The sequence below is a fragment of the Carica papaya genome, chromosome 8 (assembly GCF_054855325.1).
Source record: "Carica papaya isolate Zhongbai chromosome 8, ASM5485532v1, whole genome shotgun sequence".
NCBI lineage: Eukaryota > Viridiplantae > Streptophyta > Magnoliopsida > Brassicales > Caricaceae > Carica > Carica papaya.
The window spans coordinates 18,017,463-18,038,637 of NC_142316.1; the positions used below are offsets into that span (position 1 = coordinate 18,017,463).

Below are 21,175 nucleotides of genomic sequence, written 5' to 3' on the forward strand. Positions count from 1 at the left end.
TGGGTGAAATATAAGGACTTCACTGGAGGTCACCCATCCGAGTACTTTTCTCGCCCAAGCACCCTTAACTGCGGAGTTCTGATAGAATCCGTTGCATTAGTGCTGGTATGATCCCTCATGTTTCATTCTGCACTGCAAATACATACACTCTTTCTCCTTCCATCCCCCCTCCCGTCATTTGTTTCCTTGTGCGTGCACTCTGCATCTCTCCTTCTCATTCTAATATTGATTAAAATGTCCCTGCTTCTTGACTCACATTTGCGTATAAACCAGTGGACTCTAGTTCCAGTCGCGCGTAACGTAAAACGACCCGTCTGAAAAAAAAAATTAGTGCAACACGAGGACTTCCCAGGAGGTCACCCATCCGAGTACTACTCTCGCCCAAGCACACTTATCTGCGGAGTTCTGATGGGATCCGGTGCATTAGTGCTGGTATGATCGCACCAGTTTAATTTCGCGCTGCAACTACATAAACTCCTTCTCCTTTCTTTCCCCTCCCGTCATTTGTTTCTTTGTGCGTGCGCACTGCACCTCCCGTGCTCGTTCTATTATCAAGAAAAATGCTACGGTGCCGTAACTCACATTTGCGAATAAACCTGAGGACCATAATTCAAGTCGCGCGTATCGTCGAAAGAATCATCTGCAAAAAAATTGGTGCAACACGAGGACTTCCTAAGAAAATGGGTGTAATATAAGGACTTCGCAGGAGGTCACCCATCCTAGTGCTACTCTCGCCCAAGCACCCTTAACTTGCGAAGTTCTGATAGAATCCGTTGCATTGGAACTGGTATGATTCCTCATGTTTCATTCTGCGCTGCAAATACATACACTTTTTCTCCCTCCACCCCCCCTCTCGTCATTTGTTTCCTTGTGCGTGCACTCTGCATCTCTCTTTCTCATTCTAACATCGATTAAAATGCCCCTGCTTCTTGACTCACATTTGCGTATAAACCAGTGGACCCTAGTTCCAGTCGCGTGTAACGTCGAACGACCCGTCTAAAAAAAAAATTAGTGCGACACGAGGACTTCCCAAGAGCTCACCCATCCGAGTACTACTCTCGCCCAAGCACACTTAACTGCGGAGTTCTGATGGGATCCGGTGCATTAGTGCTGGTATGATCGCACCTGATTAATATGCGCTGCAAATACATAAATTCCTTCCCCTTTCTTCCCCCTCCCGTCATTTGTTTCCTTGTGCGTGCGCACTGCACCTCCCGTGCTCGTTCTAATGTCAAGTAAAATGCTATGGTGTCGTGACTCACATTTGCGAATAAACCTGAGGACAATAATTCAAGTCGCACGTATCGTCAAAAGAATCATCTGCAAAAAAATGGGTGCAACACGAGGACTTCCTGAGAAAATGGGTGAAATATAAGGACTTCGCATGAGGTCACCCATCCTAGTGCTACTCTCGCCCAAGCACCCTTAACTTGTGGAGTTCTGATAGAATCCGTTGCATTGGTGCTGGTATGATTGCTCATGTTTCATTCTGCGCTGCAAATACATACACTTTTTCTCCCTCCATCCCCCCTCCCGTCATTTGTTTCCTTGTGCGTGCACTCTGCATCTCTCATTCTCGTTCTAATATCGATTAAAATGCCTCTGCTTCTTGACTCAAATTTGCGTATGAACCAGGGGACCCTAGTTCCAGTCGCGCGTAACATCGAACGACCCGTCTGAAAAAAAATTAGTGCGACACAAGGACTTCTCAGGAGGTCACCCATCCGAGTACTACTCTCGCCCAAAAACACTTAACTGCGGAGTTATGATGGGATCCAGTGCATTAGTGCTGGTATGATGCCACTTGTTTAATTTTGCGCTTCAAATACATACACTCATTCTCTTTTCTTCCTCATCCGTCATTTGTTTCCTTGTGCGTGCGCACTGCACCTCCCGTACTTGTTCTAATATCAAGTAAAATGCCACGGCGCCGTGACTCATATTTGCAAATAAACCTGAGGACCATAATTCAAGTCGCGCGTATCGTCGAAAGAATCATCTGCAAAAAAATGGGTGCAACACGAGGACTTCCTAAGAAAATGGGTGAAATATAAGGACTTCGCAGGAGGTCACCCATCCTAGTGCTACTTTCGCCCAAGCACCCTTAACTGGCGGAGTTCTGATAGAATCCATTGCATTGGTGCTGGTATGATTGCTCATGTTTCATTCTGCGCTGCAAATACATACACTTTTTCCCCCTCCATCCCCCCTCCCGTCATTTGTTGCCCTGTGCGTGCACTCTGCATCTCTCCTTCTCTTTCTAATATCGATTAAAATGCCCCTGCTTCTTGACTCACATTTGCGTATAAACCAGTGGACCCTAGTTCCAGTCGCGCGTAACGTCGAACGACCCGTCTGAAAAAAAAAATTAGTGCGACACGAGGACTTCCCAGGAGGTCAACCATCCGAGTACTACTCTCGCCCAAGCACACTTAATTGCAGAGTTATGATGGGATTCGGTGCATTAGTGCTGGTATGATCGCACCAGTTTAATTTCGCGCTGCAAATACATAAACTCCTTCTCCTTTCTTCCCCCTCCCGTCATTTGTTTCCTTGTGCATGCGCACTGCACCTCTCGTTCTCGTTCAAATATCAAGTAAAATGCCACGGCGCCGTGACTCACATTTGCGAATAAATCTGCGGACCATAATTAAAATCGCGCGTAACGTCGAACGGCACATCTGAAAAAAAAAAAAATGGGTGCAACACGAGAACTTCCCTGGAGGTGACCCATCATTGTACTATTTTCGCCAAAGCACACTTAACTGCGGAGTTCTGATGGGATCCGGTGCATTTGTGCTGGTGTGACCGCACCTATTTAATTTCGTGCGAAAAATACATACACTCCTTCTTCCCTCCCCCCTCCCATCATTTGTTTCCTTGTGCATTCACACTGCACCTCTCCTTCTCGTTCTAATATCGATGAAAATGCCCCTGATTCTTGACTCACATTTGCGTATAAACCAGCGGACCATAGTTCCAGTCGCGCGTAACGTCGAACGACCCATCTGAAAAAAACTTGTTGCGATACGAGGACTTCCCAAGAGGTCACCCATCCGAGTGCTACTCTCGCCCAAGCACACTTAACTGCAGAGTTTTGATGGGATCCAGTGCAGTAGTGCTGTTATGATGCCACTTGTTTAACTTTGCGCTTCAAATACATACACTCATTCTCTTTTCTTCCTCATCCCGTCATTTGTTTCCTTGTGCGTGCGCAATGCACCTCCCGTACTCGTTCTAATATCAAGTAAAATGCCACGGCGCCGTGACTCACATTTGCGAATAAACCTGCGGACCATAAATCAAGTCGCGCGTAACTTCGAAAGAATCATCTGCAAAAAGATGGGTGCAACACGAGGACCTCCCAAGAAAATGGGTGAAATATAAGGACTTCGCAGGAGGTCACCCATCGGAGTACTTTTCTCGCCCAAGCACCCTTAACTGCGGAGTTCTGATAGAATCCGTTGCATTAGTGCTGGTATGATCCCTCATGTTTCATTCTGCACTGCAAATACATACACTCTTTCTCCTCCCATCCCCCCTCCGATCATTTGTTTCCTTGTGCGTGCACTCTGCATCTTTCTTTCTCGATCTAATATCAAGTAATATGCCCCGGCACCATGACTCACCTTTGCAAACGAACCAGCGGTTTATAATTCCATTCGCGCGTAACGTCGAACAACCCATCTGAAAAAAAAATTGGTGCAACACGAGGGCTTCCCAAGTGGTCACCCTTTCGAGTACTACTCCCGCCCAAGCACACTTAACTGCGGAGTTCTGATGGGATCCGGAGCTTTAGTGCTGGTATGATCGCACCTGTTTAATTTCGCGCTGCAAATACATACACTCCTTCTACTTTCTTCCCCCTCCCGTCATTTGTTTCCTTGTGCGTTCACACACTACCTCTCATTCTCGTTATAATATCGATTAAAATGCCCCTGCTTCTTGACTCACATTTGCGTATAAACCAGCGGACCCTAGTTCCAGTCGCGCGTAACGTCGAACGACCCGTCTGAAAAAAAATTGTTGCGACACGAGGACTTCCCAGGAGGTCACCCATCCGAGTACTACTCTCGCACAAGCACACTTAACTGCGGAGTTCTGATTGGATCCGGTGCATTAGTGTTGGTATGATCGCACCCGGTTGATTCCGCGCTGCAAATACATAAACTCCTTTCCCTTTCTTCCCCCTCCCGTCATTTATTTCCTTGTGCGTGCGCACTGCACCTCCCGTGCTCGTTCTAATATCAAGTAAAATGCTACGGTGCCGTGACTCACATTTGCGAATAAACCTGATGACCATAATTCAAGTCGCGCGTATCGTCGAAAGAATCATCTGCAAAAAAATGGGTGCAACACGAGAACTTCCTAAGAAAATGGGTGAATTATAAGGACTTTGCAGGAGGTCACCCATCCTAGTGCTACACTCGCCCAAGCACCTTTAACTTGCAGAGTTCTGATAGAATCCGTTGCATTGGTGCTGGTATGATTGTTCATGTTTCATTCTGCGCTGCAAATACATACACTTTTTCTCCCTCCATCCCCCCTCCCGTCATTTGTTTCCTTGTGCGTGCACACTGCTTCTCTCCTTCTCGTTCTAATATCGATTAAAATACCCCTGCTTCTTGACTCACATTTGCGTATAAACTAGTGGACCCTAGTTCCAGTCGCGCGTAACGTCGAACGACCCGTCGGAAAAAAAAAATTAGTGCGACACGAGGCCTGTCAAGAGGTCACCCATCCGAGTACTACTCCCGCCCAAGCACACTTAACTGTGGAGTTCTGATGGGATCCGCTGCATTTGTGCTGGTATGATCGCACCTGTTTAATTTTGCGCAGCAAATACATAAACTCCTTCTCCTATCTTCCCCCTCCCGTCATTTGTTTCCTTGTGCGTACGCACTGCACCTCTCGATCTCGTTTAAATATCAAGTAAAATGCCACGGCGCCGTGACTTAAATTTACGAATAAATCTGCGGACCATAATTAAAGTCGTGCGTAACGTCGAACGGCACATCTGAAAAAAAGAAAATGGGTGTAACACGAGAACTTCCCAGGAGGTAACCCATCACTGTACTACTTTCGCCAAAGCACACTTAACTGCGGAGTTCTGATGAGATCCGGTGCATTTGTGCTGGTATGATCGCACCCGTTTAATTCCACGCTGCAAATACATAAACTCCTTCTCCTTTCTTCCGTCTCCCGTCATTTGTTTCCTTGTGCGCGCGCACTACACCTCTCGTGCTCGTTCTAATATCAAGTAAAATGCTACGGTGCCGTGACTCACATTTGCGAATAAACCTGAGGACCATAATTCAAGTCGCGCGTATCGTCGAAAGAATCATCTGCAAAAAAATGGGTGCAACACGAGGACTTCCTAAGAAAATAGGTGAAATATAAGGACTTCGCAGGAGGTCACCCATCCTAGTGCTACTCTCGCCCAAGCACCCTTAACTTGCGGAGTTCTGATAGAATCCGTTGCGTTGGTGCTGGTATGATTGCTCATGTTTCATTATGCGCTGCAAATACATACACTTTTTCTCCCTCCATCCCCCCTCCCGTCATTTGTTTCCTTGTGCGTCCACTCTGCTTCTCCCCTTCTCATTCTAATATCGATTAAAATGCCCCTGCTTCTTTACTCACATTTGCGTATAAACCAGCGGACCCTAGTTCCAGTCGCGCGTAACATCGAACGACCCGTCTGAAAAAAAATTGGTGCGACACGAGGACTTCCCAGTAGGTCACCCATCCGAGTACTACTTTCGCCCAAGCACACATAACTGCGGAGTTCTGATGGGATCCGGTGCATTAGTGCTGGTATGATCGCACCCATTTAATTCAACGCTGCAAATACATAAACTCCTTCTCCTTTCTTCCCCCTCCCGTCATTTGTTTCCTTGTGCGTGCGCACTGCACCTCTCGTTCTCGTTCAAATATCAAGTAAAATGCCACGGTGCCGTGACTCTCATTTGCGAATAAATCTGCGGACCATAATTAAAGTCGCGGGTAACGTCGAACGGCACATCTGAAAAAGAGAAGATGGGTGCAACACGAGGACTTCACAAGAAAATGGGTGAAATATAAGGACTTCGAAGGAGGTAACCCATGCTAGTACTACTCTCGCCCAAGCACCCTTACCTACGGAGTTCTGATAGAATCCGTTGCATTAGTGCTGGTATGATCGCACCTGTTTCATTTCGTGCTGAAAATACATACACTCCTTCTCCTTTCCTCCCCCTCCCATCAATTGTTTCCTTGTGTGTTCACACTGCACCTCTCCATCTCCTTCTAATATCGATTAAAATGCCCCTGCTTCTTGACTCACAATTGCGTATAAACCAGCGGACTCCATTTCCAGTCGCGCGTAACGTCGAACGACCCGTCTTAAAAAAAATTGGTGCGACACGAGGATTTCCCAAGAGGTCACCCATGAGAGTACTACTCTCGCCCAAGCACACTTAACTGCGAAGTTCTGATGGGATCCGGTGCATTAATGCTGGTATGATCGCACCCGTTTAATTTCGAGCTGCAAATACATAAACTCATTCTCCTTTCTTCCCCCTCCCGTCATTTGTTTCCTTGTGCGTGCGCACTGCACTTTCCGTGCTCGTTCTAATATCAAGTAAAATGCTACGGTGCCGTGACTCACATTTGCGAATAATCCTGAGGACTATAATTCAAGTCGCGCGTATCGTCGAAACAATCATCTGCAAAAAAATGGGTGCAACACGAGGACTTCCTAAGAAAATTGGTGAAATATAAGAACTACGCAGGAGGTCACCCATCCTAGTGCTACTCTCGCCCAAGCACCCTTAACTTGCGGAGTTCTGATAGAATCCGTTGCATTGGTGCTGGTATGATTGCTCATGTTTCATTATGCGCTGCAAATACATACACTTTTTCTCCCTCCATCCCCCCTCCCGTCATTTGTTTCCTTGTGCGTGCACTCTGCATCTCTCCTTCTCGTTCTAATATTGATTAAAATGCCCCTGCTTCTTGACTCACATTTGCGTATAAACCAGCGGACCCTAGTTCCAGTCGTGCGTAATGTCGAACGACCCGTCTGAAAAAAAATTGGTGCGACACATGGACTTCCCAGGAGGTCACCCATCCGAGTACTACTCTCGCCCAAGCACACATAACTGCGGAGTTCTGATGGGATCCGGTGCATTAGTGCTGGTATGATCGCACCCGTTTAATTCAACGCTGCAAATACATAAACTCCTTCTCCTTTCTTCCCCCTCCCGTCATTTGTTTTCTTGTGCGTGCGCACTGCACCTCTCGTTCTCGTTCAAATATCAAGTAAAATGCCACGGTGCCGTGACTCTCATTTGCGAATAAATCTGCGGACCATAATTAAAGTCGCGCGTAACGTCGAACGGCACATCTGAAAAAAAGAAGATGGGTGCAACACGAGGACTTCACAAGAAAATGGGTGAAATATAAGGACTTCCCAGGAGGTAACCCATGCTAGTACTACTCTCGCCCAAGCACCCTTACCTACGGAGTTCTGATAGAATCCGTTGCATTAGTGCTGGTATGATCGCACCTGTTTCATTTCGTGCTGAAAATACATGCACTCCTTCTCCTTCCCTCCCCCTCCCATCAATTGTTTCCTTGTGCGTGCACTCTGCATCTCTCATTCTCGTTTTAATATCGATTAAAATGCCCCTGCTTCTTGACTCACATTTGCGTATAAACCAGCGGACCCTAGTTCCAGTCACGCGTAACGTCGAATGACCCGTCTAGAAAAAAATTAGTGCGACACGAGGACTTCTCAGGATGTCACCCATCCGAGTAATGCTCTCTCCCAAGCACACTTAACTGCGAAGTTTTGATGGGATCCGGTGCATTAGTACTGGTATGATCGCACATGTTTAATTTCGCACTGCAAATACATAAACTCCTTCTCCTTTCTTCCCACTCCCTTCATTTGTTTCCTTGTGCGTGCGCACTGCACCTCTCGTTCTCGTTCAAATATCAAGTAAAATGCCACGGCGCCATGACTCACATTTGCGAATAAATCTGCGAACCATAATTAAAGTCGCGCGTAACGTCGAACGGCACATCTGAAAAAAAGAAAATGGGTGCAACACCAGAACTTCCGAGGAGGTAACCCATCATTGTACTACTTTCGCCAAAGCACACTTAACTGTGGAGTTCTGATGGGATCCGGTGCATTTGTGCTGGTGTGACCGCACCTGTTTCATTTCGTGCTGAAAATACAAACACTCCTTCTTCCCTCCCCCCCTCCCATCTTTTGTTTCCTTGTGCGTTCACACTGCACCTCTCCTTCTCGTTCTAATATCGATTAAAAAGTCCCTGATTCATGACTCACATTTGCGTATAAACAAGCGGACCATAGTTCCAGTCGCGCGTAACGTCGAACGACCCATCTAAAAAAAAATTGTTGCGATACGAGGACTTCCCAAGAGGTCACCCATCCGAGAACTATTTTCTCCCAAGCATGCTTAACTGCAGAGTTCTGATGGGATCCAGTGCATTAGTGCTGGTATAATCACACCTGTTTAATTTTACGCTGCAAATACATAAACTCCTTCTCTTTTCTTCCCCATCCCGTCATTTGTTTCCTTGTGCGTGCGAACTGCACCTCCCGTAGTCGTTCTAATATCAAGTAAAATGCCACGGCGCCGTGACTCACATTTGCGAATAAACCTGCAGACCATAAATCAAGTCGCGTGTAACGTCGAAAGAATCATCTACAAAAAGATGGGTGCAACACGAGGACTTCACAAGAAAATGGGTGAAATATAAGGACTTCGCAGGAGGTAACCCATGCTAGTACTACTCTCGCCCAAGCACCCTTACCTATGGAGTTCTGATAGAATCCGATGCATTAGTGCTGGTATAATCGCACCTGTTTCATTTCGTGCTGAAAATACATACACTCCTTCTTCCCTCCCCCCCTCCCATCATTTGTTTCCTTGTGCGTTCACACTGCACCTCTCCTTCTCGTTCTAATATCGATTAAAATAACCCTGATTCTTGACTGACATTTGCGTATAAACCAGCGGACCATAGTTCCAGTCGCGCGTAACGTCGAACGACCCGTCTGAAAAAAAATTTGTGCAACACAAGGACTTCCCAGGAGGTCACCCATCCGAGTACTACTCTCGCCCAAGCACACTTAACTGCGGAGTTCGGATGGGATCCGGTGCATTAGTGCTGGTATGAATTCACCCGTTTAATTTCGCGCTGCAAATACATAAACTCCTTCTCCTTTCTTCTCCCTCCCGTCATTTGTTTCCTTGTGCGTGCGCACTGCACCTGCCGTGCTCGTTCTAATGTCAAGTAAAATACTACGGTGTCGTGACTCAAATTTGCGAATAAACCTGAGGACCATAATTCAAGTCGCGCGTAACGTCGAAAGAATCATCTGCAAAAAAATGGGTGCAATACGAGGACTTCACAAGAAAATGGGTGAAATATAAGGACTTCGCAGGAGGTAACCCTTGCTAGTACTACTTTCACCCAAGCACCCTTACCTACGGGGCTCTGATAGAATCCGTTGCATTAGTGCTGGTATGATCGCACTTGTTTCATTTCGTGCTGAAAATACATACACTCCTTCTCCTTCCCTCCCCCTCCCATCAATTGTTTCCTTGTGCGTTCACACTACACCTCTCCTTCTCGTTCTAATATCGATTAAAATGCCTCTTCTTCTTGACTCACATTTGCGTATAAACCAGCGGGCCCCCAGTTCCAGTCGCGCGTAACGTCGAACGACCCGTCTGAAAAAAATTGGTGCGACACGAGGACTTCCCAGGAGGTCACCCATCCGAGTACTACTCTCGCCCAAGCAAACTTAACTGCGGAGTTCTGATGGGATCCGGTGCATTAGTGCTGGTATGATCGCACCCGTTTAATTTCGCGCCGCAAATACATAAATTCCTTCTCCTTTCTTCCCCCTCCCGTCATTTGTTTCCTTGTGCGTGCACACTGCACCTCCCGTGCTCGTTCTAATATCAAGTAAAATGCTACGGTGTCGTGACTCACATTTGCGAATAAACCTAAGGACCATAATTCAACTCGCGCGTATCGTCGAAAGAATTATTTGCCAAAAAATGGGTGCAACAAGAGGACTTCCTAAGAAAATGGGTGAAATATAAGGACTTCGCAGGAGGTCACCCATCCTAGTGCTACTCTCGCCCATGCACCCTTAACTTGCGGAGTTCTGATAGAATCCGTTGCATTGGAGCTGGTATGATTGCTCATGTTTCATTCTGCGCTGAAAATACATACACTTTTTCTCCCTCCATCCCCCCTCCCGTCATTTGTTTCCTTGTGCGTGCGCACTGCACCTCCCGTTATCGTTCTAATATCAAGTAAAATGCTACAGCGCCGTGACTCACATTTGCGAATAAACCTGAGGACCATAATTCAAGTCGTGCATAACGTCGAAAGAATCATCTGTAAAAAAATGTGTGCAACACGAGGACTTCACAAGAAAATGGGTGAAATATAAGGACTTCGCAGGAGGTAACCCTTGCAAGTACTACTTTCGCCCAAGCACCCTTACCTACGGAGTTCTGATAGAATCCGTTGCATTAGTGCTGGTATGATCGCACCTGTTTCATTTCGTGCTGAAAATACATACACTCCTTCACCTTCCCTTCCCCTCCCATCAATTGTTTCCTTGTGCGTTCACTCTGCACCTCTCCTTCTCGTTCTAATATCGATTAAAATGCCCCTGCTTCTTGACTCACATTTGCGTATAAACCAGCGGACCCTAGTTCCAGTCGCGCGTAACGTCGAACGACCCGTCTAAAAAAAAATTTGTGCGACACGAGGACTTCCCAGGAGGTCACCCATCCGAGTACTACTCCCGCCCAAGCACACTTAACTGCGGAGTTCTGATGGGATCCAGTGCATTAATGCTGGTATGATCGCACCTGTTTAATTTTGCGCTGCAAATACATAAACTCATTCCCCTTTCTTCCCCTCTCCCGTCATTTGTTTCCTTGTGCGTGCGCACTGCACCTCCCGTTCTCGTTCTAATATCAAGTAAAATTCTACGGTGCCGTGACTCACATTTGCGAATAAACCTGAGGACCATAATTCAAGTCGCGCGTATCGTCGAAAGAATCATCTGCAAAAAAATGGGTGCAACACGAGGACTTCCTAAGAAAATGGGTAAAATATAAGGACTTCATAGGAAGTCACCCATCCTAGTGCTACTCTCGCCCAAGAACCTTTAACTTGCAGAGTTCTGATAGAATCCGTTGCGTTGGTGCTGGTATGATTGCTCATGTTTCATTCTGCGCTGCAAATACATATACTTTTTCTACCTCCATCCCCCCTCCCGTCATTTGTTTCCTTGTGCGTGCACTCTGCATCTCTCTTTCTCGTTCTAATATCGATTCAAATGCTCCTGCTTCTTGACTCACATTTGCGTATAAACTAGTGGACCCTTGTTCCAGTCGCGCGTAACGTCGAACGACCCGTCTGAAAAAAAAATTAGTGCGACACGAGGACTTCCCAAGAGGTAACCCATTCGAGTAATACTCTCGCCCAAGCACACTTAACTGTGGAGTTCTGATGGGATCCGGTGCATTAGTGCTGGTATGATCGAACCTGTTTAATTTCGTGCTGCAAATACATAAACTCCTTCTCCTTTATTCCCCCTCCCGTCATTCGTTTCCTTGTGCGTGCGCACTGCACCTCTCGTTCTCGTTCAAATATCAAGTAAAATGCCACGGCGCCGTGACTCATATTTGCGAATAAATCTGCGGACCATAATTAAGGTCGCGCATAAGGTCGAACGGCACAACTGAAAAAAAGAAAATGGGTGCAACACGAGAACTTCCCAGGAGGTAACCCATCATTGTACTGCTTTCGCCAAAGCACACTTAACTGCGGAGTTCTGATGGGATCCGGTGCATTTGTGCTGGTGTGACCGCACCTGTTTAATTTTGTGTTGAAAATACATACACTCCTTCTTCCCTCCCCCCCTCCCATCATTTGTTTCCTTGTGCGTTCACACTGCACCTCTCCTTCTCGTTCTAATATCGATTAAAATGCCTCTGATTCTTGACTCACATTTGCGTATAAACCAGCGGACCATAGTTCCAGTCGCGCGTAACGTCGGACGACCCATCTGAAAAAAAATTGTTGCGATACGAGGACTTCCCAATAGGTCACCCATCCGAGTACTACTCTCGCCCAAACACGCTTAACTGCAGAGTTCTGATGGGATCCAGTGCATTAGCGCTGGTATGATGCCACTTGTTTAATTTTGCGCTTCAAATACATACACTCCTTCTCTTTTCTTCCTCCTCCCAACATTTGTTTCCTTGTGCGTGCGCACTGGACCTCCCGTACTCGTTCTAATATCAAGTAAAATGCCACGGCGCCGTGACTCACATTTGCGAATAAACCTGCGGACCATAAATCAAGTCGCGCGTAACGTCGAAAGAATCATCTGCAAAAAGATGGGTGCAACACGAGGACCTCCCAAGAAAATGGGCGAAATATAAGGACTTCGCAGGAGGTCACCCATCCGAGTTCTTTTCTCACCCAAGCACCCTTAACTGCGGAGTTCTGATAGAATCCGTTGCATTAGAGCTGGTATGATCCCTCATGTTTCATTCTGCACTGCAAATACATACACTCTTTCTCCTCCCGTCATTTGTTTCCTTGTGCGTGCACTCTGCATCTCTCTTTCTCATTCTAATATCAAGTAATATGCCCCGGCACCGTGACTCACCTTTGCAAATGAACCAGCGGTTTATAATTCCATTCGCGCATAACGTCGAACAACCAATCCAAAAAAAAATAAGTACAACACGAGGGCTTCCCAAGTGGTCACCCATCCGAGTACTACTCTCGCCCAAGCACACTTAACTGCGGAGTTCTGATGGGATCCGGGGCTTTAGTGCTGGTATGATCGCACCTCTTTAATTTCGCGATGCAAATACATATACTCCTTCTCCTTTCTTCCCCCTCCCGTCATTTGTATCCTTGTGCGTTAACACTTCATCTCTCATTCTCGTTCTAATATCGATTAAAATGCCCCTGCTTATTGACTGACATTTGCGTATAAACCAGCGGACCCTAGTTCCAGACGCGCGTAACGTCGAACGACCCGTCTGAAAAAAAATTGGTGCGACACGAGGACTTCCCAGGAGGTCACGCATCCGAGTACTAATCTCGCCCAAGCACACTTAACTGCAGAGTTCTGATGGGATCCGGTGCAATAGTGCTGGTATGATCGCACCCGTTTAATTTTGCGCTTCTATTACATAAACTCATTCCCCTTTCTTCCCCCTCTCGTCATTTGTTTCCTTGTGTGTGCGCACTGCACCTCCCGTTTGCTAATAAACCTGAGAACCATAATTCAAGTCGCGCGTAACGTCGAAAGAATCATCTGCAAAAAAATGGGTGCAACACGAGGACTTCACAAGAAAATGGGTGAAATATAAGAACTTCGCAGGAGGTAACCCATGCTAATACTACTCTCGCCCAAGCACCCTTACCTACGGAGTTCTGATAGAATCCGTTGCATTAGTGCTGGTATGATCGCACCTGTTTCATTTATTGCTGAAAATACATACACTCCTTCTCCTTCCTTCCCCCTCCCATCAATTGTTTCTTTGTGCGTTCACACTGCACCTCTCCTTCTCGTTCTAATATGGATTAAAATGCCCCTGCTTCTTGACTCACATTTGCGTATAAACCAGCGGACCCTAGTTCCAGTCGCGCGTAACGTCGAACTACCCGTCTGAAAAAAAATTGGTGCGACACGAGGACTTCCCAGGAGGTCACCAATCCGAGTACTACTCTAGCCAAAGCACACTTAACTGCAGAGTTCTGACGGAATCCGGTGCATTAGTGCTGGTATGATCGCACACGTTTAATTCCGCGCTGCAAATACATAAACTCCTTCTCCTTTCTTCCCCCTCCCGTCATTTGTTTCCTTGTGCGTGCGCACTGCCCCTCCCGTGCTCCTTCTAATATAAAGTAACATGCTACGGTGCCGTGACTCACATTTGCGAATAAACCTGAGGACCATAATTCAAGTCGCGCGTATCGTCGAAAGAATCATCTGCAAAAAAATGGGTGGAACACGAGGACTTCCTAAGAAAATTGGTGAAATATAAGGACTTCGCATGAGGTCACCCATCCTAGTGCTACTCTCGCCCAAGCACCCTTAACTTGCGGAGTTCTGATAGAATCCGTTGCATTGGTGCTGGTATGATCGCTCATGTTTCATTCTGCGCTGCAAATACATACACTTTTTCTCCCTCCATCCCCCCTCCCGTCATTTGTTTCCTTGTGCGTGCACTCTGCATCTCTCCTTCTCGTTCTAATATCGATTAAAATGCCCCTGCTTCTTGACTCACATTTGCGTATAAACCAGCGGACCTTAGTTCCAGTCGCGCGTAACGTCGAACGACCCGTCTGAAAAAAAAATTAGTGCGACACGAGGACTTCCCAAGAGGTCACCCATCCGAGTACTACTCTCGCCCAAGCACACTTAACTGCGGAGTTCTGATGGGATCCGGTGCATTAGTGCTGGTATGATCGCATATGTTTAATTTTGCGCTGCAAATACATAAACTCCTTCTCCTTTCTTCTCCCTCCCGTCATTTGTTTCCTTGTGCGTGCACACTGCACCTCTCGTTCTCGTTCAAATATCAAATAAAATGCCACGACACCGTGACTCACATTTGCTAATAAATCTGCGGACCATAATTAAAGTCGCGCGTACGTCGAATGGCACATCTGAAAAAAAGAAAATGGATACAACACGAGAACTTCCCACGATGTAACCCATAATTGTACTACTTTCGCCAAAGCACACTTGACAGCGGAGTTCTGATGGGATCCGGTGCATTTGTGCTGGTATGATCGCACCTGTTTAATTTCGCACTGCAAATACATACACTCATTCCCCTTTCTTCCCCCTCCCGCCATTTGTTTCCTTTTACGTGCGCACTACACCTCCCGCTCTCGTTCTAATATCAAGTAAAATGCCACGGCACCGTGACTCACATTTGCGAATAAACCTGAGGACCATAATTCAAATCGCGCGTAACGTCGAAAGAATCATCTGCAAAAAAATGGGTGCAACACGAGGACTTCACAAGAAAATGGGTGAAATATAAGGACTTCGCAGGAGGTAACCCATGCTAGTACTACTCTCGCCCAAGCACCCTTACCTACGGAGTTCTGATAGAATCCGTTGCATTAGTGCTGGTATGATCGCACCTGTTTCATTTCGTGCTGAAAATACATACACTCCCTCTCCTTCCCTCCCCCTCCCATCGATTGTTTCAAAAAAAACCTGAGGACTATAATTCAAAAAAATGGGTGCAACACGAGGACTTCACAAGAAAATGGGTGAAATATAAGGACTTCGCAGGAGATAACCCATGCTAGTACTACTCTCGCCCAAGCACCTTACCTACGGAGTTCTGATAGAATCCGATGCATTAGTGCTGGTATGATCGCACCTGTTTCATTTCGTGCTGAAAATACATACACTCTTTCTCCTTCCCTCCCCCTCCCGTCATTTGTTTCTTTGTGTGTGCACTCTTTCATCTCTCCTTCTCGTTCTAATATCGATTAAAATGCCCCTGCTTCTTGACTCACATTTACGTATAAACTAGTGGACCCTAGTTGCAGTCGCACATAACGTCGAACGACCCGTCTGAAAAAAAAAATTAATGCGACATGAGGACTTCCCAGGAGATCACCCATCCGAGTACTACTCTCGCCCAAGCACACTTAACTGCGGAGTTCTAATGGGATCTGGTGCATTAGTGCTGGTATGATCGCACCTGTTTAATTTCGCGCTGCAAATACATAAACTCCTTCTCCTTTCTTCCCCCTCCCGTCATTTGTTTCCTTGTGCGTGCGCACTGCACCTCACGTTCTCGTTCAAATATCAAGTAAAATGCCACGGCGCCGTGACTCACATTTGTGAATAAACCTGAGGACCATAATTCAAGTCGCGCGTAAAGTCGAAAGAATCATCTGCAAAAAAATGGGTGCAACACGAGGACTTCCTAAGAAAATAGGTGAAATATAAGGACTTCGCAGGAGGTCACCCATCCTAGTGCTACTCTCGCCCAAGCACCCTTAACTTGCGGAGTTCTGATAGAATCCGTTGCATTGGTGCTGATATGATTGCTAATGTTTCATTCTGCACTGCCAATACATACACTTTTTCTCCCTCCATCCCCCCTCCCGTCATTTGTTTCCTTGTGCGTGCACTCTGCATCTCTCCTTCTCGTTCTAATATCGATTAAAATGCCCCTGCTTCTTTACACACATTTGCGTATAAACCAGTGGACCCTAGTTCCAGTCGCGCGTAACGTCGAACGACCCATCTGAAAAAAAAAATTAGTGCGACACGAGGACTTCCCAGTAGGTCACCCATCCGAGTACTACTCTCGCCCAAGCACACTTAATTGCGGAGTTCTGATAGGCTCCGGTGCATTAGTGCTGGTATGATCGCTCCTATTTAATATCGCGCTGCAAATACATAATCTACTCCTCCTTTCTTCCCCCTCCCGTCATTTGTTTCCTTGTGCGTGCGCACTGCACCTCTCGTTCTCGTTCAAATATCAAGTAAAATGCCACAGCACCGTGACTCACATTTGCGAATATATCTGCGGACCATAATTAAAGTCGCGCGTAACTTCGAACAACACATCTGAAAAAAAAGAAAATGGGTGCAACACGAGAACTTCCCATGAGGTAACCCATCATTGTACTACTTTCGCTAAAGCACACTTAACTGCGGAGTTTTGATGGGATCCGGTACATTTGTGCTGGTGTGACCGCACCTGTTTAATTTCGTGCTGAAAATACATACACTCCTTCTTCCCTCCCCCCCTCCCATCATTTGTTTCCTTGTGCGTTCAGACTGCACCTCTCCTTCTCGTTCTAATATCGATTAAAATGCCTCTGATTCTTGACTCACATTTGCGTATAAACCAGCGGACCATATTTCCAGTCGCGCGTAACGTCGGACGACCCATCTGAAAAAAAATTGTTGCGATACGAGGACTTCCCAATAGGTCACCCATCCGAGTACTACTCTCGCCCAAGCACGCTTAACTGCAGAGTTCTGATGGGATCCAGTGCATTAGTGCTGGTATGATGCCACTTGTTTAATTTTGCGCTTCAAATACATACACTCCTTCTCTTTTCTTCCTCCTCCCGTCATTTGTTTCCTTGTGCGTGCGCACTGCACCTCCCGTACTCGTTCTAATATCAAGTAAAATGCCACGGCGTCGTTTCTCACATTTGCGAATAAACCTGCGGACCATAAATCAAGTCGCGCGTAACGTCGAAAGAATCATCTGCAAAAAGATAGGTGCAACACGACGACCTGCAAAGAAAATGGGTGAAATATAAGGACTTCGCAGGAGGTCACCCATCCGAGTACATTTCTCGCCCAAGCACCCTTAACTGCGGAGTTCTGATAGAATCCGTTGCATTAGTGCTGGTATGATCCCTCATGTTTCATTCTGCACTGTAAATACATACACTCTTTCTCTTCCCATCCCCCTTCCCGTCATTTGTTTCCTTGTGCGTGCACTCTGCATCTCTCTTTCTCGTTCTAATATCAAGTAATATGCTCCGGCACCATGACTCACCTTTGCAAATGAACCAGCGGCTTATAATTCCATTCGCGCGTAACGTCGAACAACCCATCTGAAAAAAAATAGGTGCAACACGAGGGCTTCCTAGGTGGTAACCCATCCGAGTACTACTCTCGCCCAAACACACTTAACTGCGGAGTTCTAATGAGATCCAGGGCTTTAGTGCTGGTATGATCGCACCTCTTTAATTTCGCGCTGCAAATAAATACACTCCTCCTTTCTTCCCCTTTCCGTTATTTGTTTCCTTGTCGGTTCACACTTCTCCTCTCATTCTCGTTCTAATATCGATTAAAATGCCCCTGCTTCTTGACTCACATTTGCGTATAAACCAGCGGACCCTAGTTCCAGACGCGCGTAACGTCGAACGACCATTCTGAAAAAAAATTTGTGCGACACAAGGACTTCCCAGGAGGTCAACCATCCGAGTACTAATCTCGCCCAAGCACACTTAACTGCGGAGTTCTAATGGGATCTGGGGCTTTAGTGCTGGTATGATCGCACCTGTTTAGCTTCGCGCTGCAAATACATACAATCCTTCTCTTTTCTTCCCCCTCCCGTCATTTGTTTCCTTGTGCGTGCGCGCTGCACCTCCCGTTCTCGTTCTAATATCAAGACAAATGCTACAGCGCCGTGCCTCACATTTGCGAATAAACCTGAGGACCATAATTCAAGTCGCGCGTAACGTCGAAAGAATCATCTGCAAAAAAATGGGTGTAACACGAGGACTTCACAAGAAAATGGGTGAAATATAAGGACTTCGCAGGAGGTAACCCATGCTATAACTAGTCTCGCCCAAGCACCCTTACCTACGGAGTTCTGATAGAATCCGTTGCATTAGTGCTGGTATGATCGCACCTGTTTCATTCTGCGCTGCAAATACATACACATTTTCTCCTTCCCTCCCCCTCCCATCAATTGTTTCCTTGAGCGTTCACACTGCACCTCTCCTTCTCGTTCTAATATCGATTAAAATGCCCATGCTTCTTGACTCACATTTGCGTATAAACTAGCGGATCCTAGTTCCAGTCGCGTGTATTGTCGAACGACCCGTCTGAAAAAAAATTGGTGCGACACGAGCACTTCCTAGGAAGTAACCCATCCGAGTACTACTCTCGCTCAAACACACTTAACTGCAGAGTTCTGATGGGATCCAGTGCATTAGTGCTGGTATGATCGCACCCGTTTAATTTCGCGCTGCAAATACATAAACTCCTCTCTTTTCTTCCCCCTCCAGTCATTTGTTTCCTTGTGCGTGCGCACTGAACCTCCCGTGCTCGTTCTAATATCAAGTAAAATGCTACGGTGTCGTGACTCACATTTGCGAATAAACCTGACGACCATAATTCAAGTCGCGCGTATCGTCGAAAGAATCATCTGCAAAAAAAATGGGTGTAACACGAGGACTTCCTAAGAAAATGGGTGAAATATAAGGACTTCGCAGGAGGTCACCCATCCTAGTGCTACTCTCGCCCAAGCACCCTTAACTTGCGGATTTCTGATAGAATCCGTTGCATTCGTGCTGGTATGATTGCTAATGTTTCATTCTGCGCTGCAAATACATACACTTTTTCTCCCTCCATCCCCCCTTCCGTCATTTGTTTCCTTGTGCGTGCACTCTGCATCTCTGCTTCTCGTTCTAATATCGATTAAAATGCCCCTGCTTCTTGACTCACATTTGCGTATAAACCAGCGGATCCTAGTTCCAGTCGCGCGTATTGTCCAACGACCCGTCTGAAAAAAAATTGGTGCGACACGAGGACTTCCTAGGAGGTCACCTATCCGAGTACTACTCTCGCCCAAACACACTTAACTGCAGAGTTCTGATGGGATCCAGTGCATTAGTGCTGGTATGATCGCACCCGTTTAATTTCGCGCTGCAAATACATACACTCCTTCTCCTTTCTTCCCCCTTCCGTCAATTGTTTCCTTGTGCGTTCACACTTCACCTCTCATTCTCGTTCAAATATCGATTAAAATGCCCTTGCTTCTTGACTCACATTTGGGTATAAACCAGTGGACCCTAGTTTTAGTCGAGCGTAACGTCGAAGGACCCGTCTGAAAAAAAAATTAGTGCAACACAAGGACTTCCCAGGAGGTGACCCATCCAAGTACTACTCTCGCCCAAGCACACTTAACTACGAAGTTCTGATGGGATCCGGTGCATTAGTGATAGTATGATCACAACTGTTTAATTTTGCGCTGCAAATACATAAAGTCCTTCTCCTTTCTTCCCCTTCCCGTCATTTGTTTCCATGTGCGTGCGCACTGCACCTCTCGTTCTCGTTCAAATATCAAGTAAAATGCCACGGCGTCGTGACTCACATTTGTGAATAAATCCGCGGACCATAATTAAAGTCGCGCGTAACGTCGAACCGCACATCTGAAAAAAAGAAAATGGGTGCAGCACGAGAACTTCCAAGGAGGTAACCCATCATTGTACCACTTTCGCCAAAGCACACTTAATTACGGAGTTCTGATGGGATCCGTTGCATTTGTGCTGGTGTGACCGCACCTGTTTAAATTTCGTGCAAAAAATACATACACTCTCCTTCTTCCCTCCCCCCCTCCCATCATTTGTTTCCTTGTGCGTTCACACTGCACCTCTCCTTCTCGTTCTAATATCGATTAAAATGCCCCTGATTCTTGACTCACATTTGCGTATAAACCAGCGGACCATATTTCCAGTCGCGCGTAACGTCGAACGACCCATCTTAAAAAAAATTGTTGCGATACGAGGACTTCCCAAGAGGTCACCCATCCGAGTACTACTCTCGCCCAAGCACACTTAACTGCAGAGTTCTGATGTGATCCAGTACATTAGTGCTGGTATGATGCCACTTGTTTAATTTTGCGCTTTAAATACATACACTCCTTCCCTTTTCTTCATCCTCCCGTCATTTGTTTCCTTGTGCGTACGCACTGCACCTCCCGTACTCGTTCTAATATCAAGTAAAATGCCACGGCGCCGTGACTCACATTTGCGAATAAACCTGCAGACCATAAATCAAGTCGCGCGTAACGTCGAAAGAATCATCTACGAAAAAATGGGTGCAACACGAGGACCTCCTAAGAAAATGGGTTAAATATAAGGACTTCGCAGGAGGTCACCCATCCGAGTACTTTTCTCGCCCAAGCACCCTTAACTGCGAAATTCTGATAGAATCCGTTGCATTAGTGCTGGTATGATCCCTCATGTTTCATTCTGCACTGCAAATACATACACTCTTTCTCCTCTCATCCCCCCGCCCGTCATTTGTTTCCTTGTGCGTGCACTCTGCATCTCTCTTTCTCGTTCTATTATCAAGTAATATGCCCCGGCACCGTGACTCACCTTTGCAAATGAACCAGCGGTTTATAATTCCATTCGCGTGTAACGTCGAACAACCCATCCGAAAAAAAATAGGTGCAACACGAGGGCTTCCCAAGTGGTCACCCATCCGAGTACTACTATCGCCCAAGCACACCTAACTGCGGAGTTCTGATGGGATCCGAGGCTTTAGTCCTGGTATGATCGCACCTGTTTAATTTCGCGCTGCAAA

General features: G+C 46.5%; 7 non-coding genes and 30 pseudogenes across 7 annotated transcripts; all 37 read right to left on the bottom strand.

The window, feature by feature from the left end:
* Positions 1-327: 327 nt before the first annotated feature.
* Positions 328-446, bottom strand: LOC148246705 (5S ribosomal RNA). The gene has a single exon (XR_015815761.1). It is a non-coding gene; the product is annotated as a 5S ribosomal RNA (ribosomal RNA).
* A 562-nt stretch (positions 447-1,008) lies between these two features.
* LOC148246706 (5S ribosomal RNA) lies at positions 1,009-1,127 on the bottom strand (annotated as a pseudogene).
* Positions 1,128-2,368: 1,241 nt separating this feature from the next.
* On the bottom strand, positions 2,369-2,487 carry LOC148246707 (5S ribosomal RNA; annotated as a pseudogene).
* A 210-nt stretch (positions 2,488-2,697) lies between these two features.
* LOC148246708 (5S ribosomal RNA) lies at positions 2,698-2,816 on the bottom strand (annotated as a pseudogene).
* An 883-nt stretch (positions 2,817-3,699) lies between these two features.
* LOC148246709 (5S ribosomal RNA) lies at positions 3,700-3,818 on the bottom strand. The gene has a single exon (XR_015815204.1). It is a non-coding gene; the product is annotated as a 5S ribosomal RNA (ribosomal RNA).
* A 205-nt stretch (positions 3,819-4,023) lies between these two features.
* Positions 4,024-4,142, bottom strand: LOC148246710 (5S ribosomal RNA; annotated as a pseudogene).
* A 563-nt stretch (positions 4,143-4,705) lies between these two features.
* On the bottom strand, positions 4,706-4,823 carry LOC148246711 (5S ribosomal RNA; annotated as a pseudogene).
* A 209-nt stretch (positions 4,824-5,032) lies between these two features.
* On the bottom strand, positions 5,033-5,151 carry LOC148246712 (5S ribosomal RNA; annotated as a pseudogene).
* A 561-nt stretch (positions 5,152-5,712) lies between these two features.
* LOC148246713 (5S ribosomal RNA) lies at positions 5,713-5,831 on the bottom strand (annotated as a pseudogene).
* Positions 5,832-6,394: 563 nt separating this feature from the next.
* On the bottom strand, positions 6,395-6,513 carry LOC148246714 (5S ribosomal RNA; annotated as a pseudogene).
* A 561-nt stretch (positions 6,514-7,074) lies between these two features.
* Positions 7,075-7,193, bottom strand: LOC148246715 (5S ribosomal RNA). Its single transcript, XR_015815165.1, has one exon. It is a non-coding gene; the product is annotated as a 5S ribosomal RNA (ribosomal RNA).
* Positions 7,194-7,432: 239 nt separating this feature from the next.
* Positions 7,433-7,551, bottom strand: LOC148246716 (5S ribosomal RNA; annotated as a pseudogene).
* A 533-nt stretch (positions 7,552-8,084) lies between these two features.
* On the bottom strand, positions 8,085-8,203 carry LOC148246717 (5S ribosomal RNA; annotated as a pseudogene).
* A 204-nt stretch (positions 8,204-8,407) lies between these two features.
* On the bottom strand, positions 8,408-8,526 carry LOC148246718 (5S ribosomal RNA; annotated as a pseudogene).
* Positions 8,527-9,084: 558 nt separating this feature from the next.
* LOC148246719 (5S ribosomal RNA) lies at positions 9,085-9,203 on the bottom strand (annotated as a pseudogene).
* Positions 9,204-9,762: 559 nt separating this feature from the next.
* LOC148246720 (5S ribosomal RNA) lies at positions 9,763-9,881 on the bottom strand. Its single transcript, XR_015814558.1, has one exon. It is a non-coding gene; the product is annotated as a 5S ribosomal RNA (ribosomal RNA).
* A 915-nt stretch (positions 9,882-10,796) lies between these two features.
* On the bottom strand, positions 10,797-10,915 carry LOC148246721 (5S ribosomal RNA). The gene has a single exon (XR_015815291.1). It is a non-coding gene; the product is annotated as a 5S ribosomal RNA (ribosomal RNA).
* Positions 10,916-11,478: 563 nt separating this feature from the next.
* Positions 11,479-11,597, bottom strand: LOC148246722 (5S ribosomal RNA; annotated as a pseudogene).
* Positions 11,598-11,806: 209 nt separating this feature from the next.
* On the bottom strand, positions 11,807-11,925 carry LOC148246723 (5S ribosomal RNA; annotated as a pseudogene).
* A 204-nt stretch (positions 11,926-12,129) lies between these two features.
* Positions 12,130-12,247, bottom strand: LOC148246724 (5S ribosomal RNA; annotated as a pseudogene).
* A 549-nt stretch (positions 12,248-12,796) lies between these two features.
* On the bottom strand, positions 12,797-12,915 carry LOC148246725 (5S ribosomal RNA). The gene has a single exon (XR_015814627.1). It is a non-coding gene; the product is annotated as a 5S ribosomal RNA (ribosomal RNA).
* Positions 12,916-13,120: 205 nt separating this feature from the next.
* LOC148246726 (5S ribosomal RNA) lies at positions 13,121-13,239 on the bottom strand (annotated as a pseudogene).
* Positions 13,240-13,752: 513 nt separating this feature from the next.
* On the bottom strand, positions 13,753-13,871 carry LOC148246727 (5S ribosomal RNA; annotated as a pseudogene).
* Positions 13,872-14,433: 562 nt separating this feature from the next.
* On the bottom strand, positions 14,434-14,552 carry LOC148246728 (5S ribosomal RNA). Its single transcript, XR_015814815.1, has one exon. It is a non-coding gene; the product is annotated as a 5S ribosomal RNA (ribosomal RNA).
* A 208-nt stretch (positions 14,553-14,760) lies between these two features.
* LOC148246729 (5S ribosomal RNA) lies at positions 14,761-14,879 on the bottom strand (annotated as a pseudogene).
* An 807-nt stretch (positions 14,880-15,686) lies between these two features.
* LOC148246730 (5S ribosomal RNA) lies at positions 15,687-15,805 on the bottom strand (annotated as a pseudogene).
* A 563-nt stretch (positions 15,806-16,368) lies between these two features.
* On the bottom strand, positions 16,369-16,487 carry LOC148246731 (5S ribosomal RNA; annotated as a pseudogene).
* Positions 16,488-16,697: 210 nt separating this feature from the next.
* On the bottom strand, positions 16,698-16,816 carry LOC148246732 (5S ribosomal RNA; annotated as a pseudogene).
* Positions 16,817-17,020: 204 nt separating this feature from the next.
* Positions 17,021-17,138, bottom strand: LOC148246733 (5S ribosomal RNA; annotated as a pseudogene).
* Positions 17,139-17,699: 561 nt separating this feature from the next.
* LOC148246734 (5S ribosomal RNA) lies at positions 17,700-17,818 on the bottom strand (annotated as a pseudogene).
* Positions 17,819-18,020: 202 nt separating this feature from the next.
* On the bottom strand, positions 18,021-18,139 carry LOC148246735 (5S ribosomal RNA; annotated as a pseudogene).
* Positions 18,140-18,698: 559 nt separating this feature from the next.
* LOC148246736 (5S ribosomal RNA) lies at positions 18,699-18,817 on the bottom strand (annotated as a pseudogene).
* A 561-nt stretch (positions 18,818-19,378) lies between these two features.
* On the bottom strand, positions 19,379-19,497 carry LOC148246737 (5S ribosomal RNA; annotated as a pseudogene).
* Positions 19,498-19,703: 206 nt separating this feature from the next.
* Positions 19,704-19,822, bottom strand: LOC148246738 (5S ribosomal RNA; annotated as a pseudogene).
* A 209-nt stretch (positions 19,823-20,031) lies between these two features.
* LOC148246739 (5S ribosomal RNA) lies at positions 20,032-20,150 on the bottom strand (annotated as a pseudogene).
* A 207-nt stretch (positions 20,151-20,357) lies between these two features.
* On the bottom strand, positions 20,358-20,475 carry LOC148246740 (5S ribosomal RNA; annotated as a pseudogene).
* A 561-nt stretch (positions 20,476-21,036) lies between these two features.
* LOC148246741 (5S ribosomal RNA) lies at positions 21,037-21,155 on the bottom strand (annotated as a pseudogene).
* Positions 21,156-21,175: the final 20 nt, after the last annotated feature.